Here is a 7,657-nt window from a genome sequence, read left to right on the forward strand (position 1 = left end):
CCCAGCACTTAGCACAACATTAGTGCATAGTACTCACTGAATAAATGTCCATTGACTGATTGACTGACACGGGGGAAGTCACTTAAACTCCTTCAGTCTTATCTTCTTTGTCTGTAAAATGGAGATCGTAATAGTAGCTATCCACAAGGTTACTGTGAGGATCAAAAGAGATAGTATATATGTAGCACCTTATAAACTGTAAAGCACTATATAAATGCAAATTATTAATACATGTTGGATTTGGAGTTGAAGGATCCGGATTCAAATTCCAGCACTGCCTCTTACTACCTTTCTGACCTTGGACAAGTTTGGGTGTGAGGTTTCTCAATAAAATGAGTGGGTTGGACCAGATGACCTTCCAACTCTAAATCTAAGCCCCCTGGGATGGGTCTGTGTCTCTGGGTTATGGTTTCTCTACTCCCAGACCATGCCAAAAAATCACAACCTGTGTCTCAGGCTCTCTGCTCATGGTTGAGTCTACCCAATAACCCATAAATGTTTCAGAAATAGAGGGAAAAAATGGTAATGCTGGTGACTTCTTTCAGGGCCCAGCTTAGTAGCCACCTACCCCAGCTGGAAGTGAACTCTCTTCCCTGGAATGCCTAGCACACATCCTGGACCACTGCTGTGCACACAGAAATCTTGTGTTAAAGACTCTCATGATGCCAAGGGCCTGGGAATGCTTTGGAGGATTCTTTCCTTCTCTGCAGAGCTGGAATTAAGGCTTTGTCCTTTAGCACAGAACATCTAGAGAAGTAGATGTTGACCTGGGGTCCAGGAGTCCTAAGGGATCCTTGGATAGATTTCAGAAGGTTTGGGAACCTAAAAATCTTTACTTTCGCTAACCTCTCACTGAACTTTAGCAGCTCCTTCAATTGTGAATGTAAGCAACAATTGTTATTTTTAGAAGGTGTCCCTAGGCTTCACCAGAATGCTAAAAGGGTCTGTGTAACCAAAAAGATTAAGAGCCTCTGACTTACAGGGTGGGCCTAGCATCAGCTGGGCATCTGCTCTCCTTCTCCCAGCTTCTTCCTTCCCCAGCCTTACTCCCAGAAGTAACCTTCCTCTCCAGTGCATCCAAAATGATTAGAGAACACAAATAACAATGTCCCAAGCTTCCTTCCCACCCAGGTCCTAGGGCTTGCTTCCTCCCTGACAACCAACAAGCATTTACTAAGTGCCCATCGGGTGCCCATCACTGTGCTAAAAAAGGTGAGATGAGTCCCACCATCAAAAAAACCCTGACTGAGCTCTTTGCTCCTCTCTTCCCAATAGTGGCCAGTAGGATAAGAAGTATCTCCTTTATATACCCACACCTCACCCATACCCCAGGTGAATTTACCCTATCACTTTGCCGTAGGCACAAAATAGCTGTTTCTCTGGCTCCTATCTATGATTTCTTCCAGCCTCAGTTTCCTCATCTTTAAAATTTGCCATCTCTAAAGATCCGGGACCCTTACTTAATGCTACCTCCCATGATAGAGAACTCCCCAGTTACAGACCTGAAGTTCACAAAACTAAAAAAAGGAAATATTTATTTGTCAGACCACAGAAAACCAAGGAGAAGGCAAAACAGAACCCTGGAAAACAATAACTATGCCAATGAGCAGCCCACTCCCAACGATCACTGCAACTCCCCATTCATTCACGCCTCCTCTTCCTCTGTGGTTCCCAGATGCTTCTAATAGGTGTTACTTGGTGTTGTTCTCATTTGTGAGTTGCCCAGATAGGTGGCACAGTAGATAGAATGCCCTGCCTGGAGTCAGGAAGACTCAACTTCCTGAGTTCAAATCTGGCCTCAGACACTTCCTAGCTGTGTGACCCTGGTCAAGTCATTTAACCCCATTTTCCTCATCTGTAAAGTAAGTTGGAGAAGGAAATGGTAAACCACTCCAGTATCTTTGCCAAGAAAACCCCAAATGGGGTCACAAAGAGTTGGACACAACTGAAACGACGTGACTCGTGATCGTGAACCTATCAATAATCTCTGGTAGCCAGGGCCCCAAGGAGGGAATTCTCAGCTGGTGTGTCCTCAAACCTTTGGCCAAGGCCGAAATGAAAAACTTTCTCTGTTGTTGGATGCAATCTTCATCATCATGGTGGCCCATCATGGGAAAGGCCCAGAGTTTTCCTTGGTCCCTGGTCATCAGGAGACATAGTTTTCCTTGCATAGTGATGCAACATCCATCACACTTGACACTTTCTCTCACTGACTCTATTCCCTGCTACCACTGCTGTTACAGACCTCTGCTCTCACAAGAGCTGACTCAGGGAACAGAGCTGGTCATTTTCCAACTTCAAGAGCATATATATGGTCATTAAACTCAGATTCAAATATGGTGACTACAAATCTTGATGGTCTTTCTCCATCTCACAGTTGGAAAAAGTGTCTCTACTTACTGGAGCACTCCCCACTTGTTCAGAAGTCAACAAGTCACCTCAGTTTACCCATAACTATTACTCTCAAGTAGTGAAGACTGTTCCTGAAGCAACTGGGTGGAATTATTTGAATTAATCAGGGCTATCTGAAATCTCCACTGGTTATCAGCACCTAAAGCAGGAGCCTGCTGGTGGAAGAACTTGTGGCCCTCCAAGCCCCCCAGCTTGCATTTCCTCAGGGGGGAATGGGGAAAGGGCAGCCTCCTCTCTAGATGTCACTTTCCCCACTCCTATTTGTTATTTATATCTAAATCTGCCTCCCTGTAGCTTCCACCCAAGTAGATCTTAGTCCTGGATCTGTAGAAAATAAACCTAATTCCTCTTTTAAATAGCACCCCTTCAACTACTTGAATACATTGATCTTGCAAAATCTTCTTTTTTCCAGGCCACTCATCCCTAGTTCCAGCAAAGCTTTTCAGAGTATAGGAGAATCTGCTCCCAGGGATGTAAATTTGTTCCTGAAGAAATGAATAACAAAGAAATTCTTGTGAACAAAGTACTTGAGCTAGATGGCATCATCCATGGATGATAAGATTTGTGTGTGAGAATAACTAAGTAGGAGGAAAGAGAATTTACTAAGGACCATGCCTCTCTTTTGGGATGCCATAGCATCATATGATTTTAGAATATTTGAGTTGAAAAATGGCAGAATCATCTAGTCCAGATTCTAGTTCCATGAGATTCCAGACTTTTTTTTTTCAAAAAATACTTGTTTTTACAAGTATTTATTTTCTGTCCCACTCTCGTAACAATTAAATTACAGAGTCTAGCAAAATAGATCCTCAGACTGGTCATGTCTAGAAATGTATGTCTCATTCTGCATTTTAAGCTCATCCTCAGTGGCAAAGTAGGTAGAGCACTGAGTTTAGAATCAGAAAGACCCATCTTCATGAGTTCAAATCTGGCCTCAAACACTGACTAACTGTGTGACCCAGGGCAACCGTGTCGTCCTCAGTTTTCTCATCTAAGGAAATGGCAAACCACTCCAGTATCTTTGTCAAGAAAACCCCAAATGGGGTCATGAAGAGTCAGACACAACTGAAACTACTACACAGCAACAACAGCTCTCTGTCAGGAGGTAGGAAGTGGGCTTCATCTTCAGTCCTCTGGACTCATGGTTTGTTATTTCATTGATCAGTGTTCTCAAGTTTTTCAATGGTGTTTGCCTTCATAATGTTATATAAATTGTTCTCCTGGTTCTGTTCACTTCATTCTGGATCACTTCATAGAAGTTCTCCAAGTCTCCTCTGAAACTGTCCATTTTGTCATTTCTTATATATAGCACAATAATATTTAATTACATTCATATACTATAATTTATTTAGCCATTCCCCACTCCCACAATTTTCAAGCTGCTGTTTTTATAAACGTAGGGTTTTCTTTTTCTTTTTAAAAGTCTCTTTGGGGTGTAAGTGTAGTAGTTAATCAATAATCATTTACTAAGCACTAGTATGTGTTAGGCACTATGCTAAGTGCTGCTGAGCTTGTAGTTGTATCTGTAGGTTAAAGAGTATGGACATTTTAATAACCTTGGGGGCATAATTACAAATTGTTTTCCAGAATAGCTGGACCAGTTCACAGTTCAATAAGCAATGCATTAATGTGCCTATTTTTCCCATAGCCCTCCAACATTTGTGATTTTCCTCATCTCTGCTAATCTGGTGGGCATGAAGTGGAACATCAGAGTTTCTTTAATTTGCATTTCTCTAATTGTTAGTGATTTGGAGGGCTCTTTTCAGCCTGTTGTTGGCTGTTTAGATTTCTTCCTTTGTAAATTGCCTGTTCCCAGGGTCCTTTCTACCACATTTCTGACAGGTGGCCATCTACCCTTCACTTGAATATTCCCAGTGGAAGGGTAAGTACTTTATAATCAGCATTCACGTCCTTCTTGCCTTCTCTTTAGATGAAATGCCCAGGGTCCCTCATTCCTTCTCGATGGCTCCTGATTCACCTTTCCTGGACATGTTCCAGTTTGTTAACTTCTTCCTTAAAATATATTGCCCAGAACTAGGCACAGAACTCCAGGGGTAATCAGGGTGAAGTATCACTACAGTAATTGAGTGATAAAGGTTATCTTCAGCAACCTCAGGCTCCCAATTTCACATTCCTTTTCTTCCTCCACAACACTCCCTTCCCCAGCTTACAACACCTACAAAACAGAAACCTGCAATATGTAGTTTACAAGAAATACATCTGAAGCACAGAGATACACACAGAATAAAGGTAAGGGGTTGGAAGAGAATCTATTATGCCTCAGCTGAGGCAAAAAAAAGAAAGCAGAGGTAGTAATCATGATCTCATACAAAGCAAAAGCAAAAGGAGAGATGAGGAAGGAAATTACACCTTGCTAAAAGGTACCATAGACATTGAAGTAAAATCAACCCTAAAAATATAAGCACCGAATAGTATAGCATCTCAATTTTTAAGGGAGAAGTTAAATGAGTTACATAAGGAAATAGACAATAAAAGTATACTATTGGGGGACCTCAACTTTCCCCTCTCAGAACTAGATAAATCTAATCACAAAATAAGCAAGAAAGAAGTTAAAGAGGATAACAGAATTCTAGAAAAGTTAGATATTATAGTTCTTTCAAGAAAATGGAATAGAAATAGAAAGGAATGCATCCTTTTCTCAGCAGTACATGGCACCTAGACAAAAATTGACCATGTATTAGGTCATCAGAACCTCACAGCCAGATGCAAAAGAGCAGAAATATTAAATGTATCCTTTTCAGATTATAATGCAATAAAATTGTATTCAAGGGCAGTGGAAAGACAGGTTAAAAATTAACTGGAAACTAAAGAATCTAACCCTAAAGAATAAGTGTGTCAAATAACAAATCATAGAAACAATCAATAATTTCACTAAAAAGAATGATAACAATGAGACAACATACCAAAATTTATGGGATGCAGCCAAAGCAGTACTTAGAGGGAAATTTATATCTCTAAATGCTTACATCAATAAAATAGAGAAAGAGCAGAGCAATGAATTGGGCATGCAACTAAAAAAAAACTAGAAAAAAACAAATTTAAAAATATCCAACTAAAATCTTCAAATTGGAAATCCTGAAAATCAAAGGAAAGGTAAATAAAATGGAAACTAAGAAAACCATTGAACTAATAAATAAAACTAGAAGTTGGTTTTATGGGGGGGGGGAAACAAAATAGATAAGCTATTGCTTAATTTGATGTTTAAAAAAGGAAGGACGAAAACCAAATTACCAAAAATGAAAGGGGTGAATTCACCACCAATTAAGAGGAAATTAAAATAATCATTAGAAGCTATTTTGCCCAATTATATACCAAGACATCTGATAGTCTAAATGAAATGGATGAATATTCACAAAAATATAAATTGCCCAGATTAACAGAAGAGGAAATAGAATATTTAAATATTCCAATATTAGAAAAAGAAACCAAGCAAGCCATCAATTAACTCCCTAAGAAAGAATCTCCAGGGCCAGATAGATTCATAAGTGAATTCTACTAAACATTTAAATAACAGTTAATTCTAATACTATGTAAACTATTTGGAAAAATAGGCAAAGGAGGTCTACCAAATTCCTTTTACAACACAAATATGGTGCTGATGCTTAAACCAGAAAGACTGAAAACAGGAAAGAGAAACTACAAGACCAATTTCCCCTAATGAATATTGATGCAAAAATTTCAAATAAAATAGCAACTAGCAAGGAGATTACAGAAATATATCACAAGGATCATACACTATGACCAAGTGGGATTTATTCCAGGAATGCAGGGCTGGTTCAATATTAGGAAAAGTATTGGCATAATTGACCCTATCAATAACAAAACCAACAGAAATCATACATATGATTATCTCAATAGATGTAGAAAAGGTCTTTGACAAAATACAGCACTCATTCCTATTAAAAACACTAGCAAGCATGGGAATAAATGGAGCTTACCTTAAAATGATAAATAACATTTATTTAAAACAATTAGCAATCATTATCTGTAATGGGGATAAGCTAGAAGCCTTCCCAATAAAATCAGGGTTGAAGCAAGGATGCCCGTTATCACCACTATTATTCAATATTGTACTAGATATAGCAATAAGAGAAGAAAAAGAAATGGAAAGAATTAGAATAGGCAATGATGAAACAAAACTATCACTCTTTGCAGATGATATGATGTTAGAGATTCCTAGAAAATCAACTAAAAAGCTAATTGAAATAACTAACAACTTTTTAGAAAAGTTTCAGGATACAAAATAAACCCACATAAAGCATCAGTATTTCTACATATTACCAACAAAGTCCAGAGCAAAAAATAGAAGGAGAAATTCCATTTAAAATAATTACAGACAATATAAAATACTTGGGATTCTACCTGCTGAGACAAACCCAGGAACTATATGAACACAATTAGAAAACACATTTTTCACACAAATAAAGTCAGGTCTGAAGAATTGGAAAAAAATAATTGCTCATGGGTAGGCCAAGCCAATATAATAAAAATGACAATTCTACCTAATCTACTTATTCAGTGCCATATTAATCAAACTACCAAAAGATTATTCTAAAGAGCTAGAAAAAATAATAACAAAATTCATCTGAAAGAACAAAGGATGAAGAATATCACGCGAAACAATGAAAAAGCACGTGAAGGAAGGTGGCCTAGCTGTACCAGATCTCAAATTGTATTATAAAGTTGTAATTATTAAAACAATCTGTTACTGGCTAAGAAATAGAATGGTGGATCCGTGGGAATCTATTAGGTACACAATACATTGTAGTAAATGATCATAGTAATCTAGTGTTTGGTAAACACAAAGATCCAAGGTTTTGGGACAAAAGCTTCTGGGGAAACTCGAAAAGAATATGACAGAAATTAGGTATAGACCAACATCTCTCACCATCTACCAAGATAAGATCAAAATGGGTGCATGATTTACATATAAGAAGTGATTCCATAAGCAAATTAGAAAAGCGTGGTATAGTTTACCTGTCAGATCTATGGATAAGGAAAGAATTTAAGACTAAACAAGATATAGATAATATTGCAAAATATAAAATGGATCATTTTGATCATATAAAATTTAAAAGGTTTTGTACAAACACATCCAATGCAACCAAAAATAGAAGGAAAGCAAAAAATTTGGGGGGAAAGTTTACAGCAAGTACCTCTGATAAAGATCTTATTTCTCAAATATAGAGATCTGAGTCAAATTTATAAGAATACAAGCCATTCA

This window comes from Phascolarctos cinereus, unplaced genomic scaffold (genome assembly GCF_003287225.1).
Source record: "Phascolarctos cinereus isolate Bilbo 61053 unplaced genomic scaffold, phaCin_HiC Scaffold_4;HRSCAF=312, whole genome shotgun sequence".
NCBI lineage: Eukaryota > Metazoa > Chordata > Mammalia > Diprotodontia > Phascolarctidae > Phascolarctos > Phascolarctos cinereus.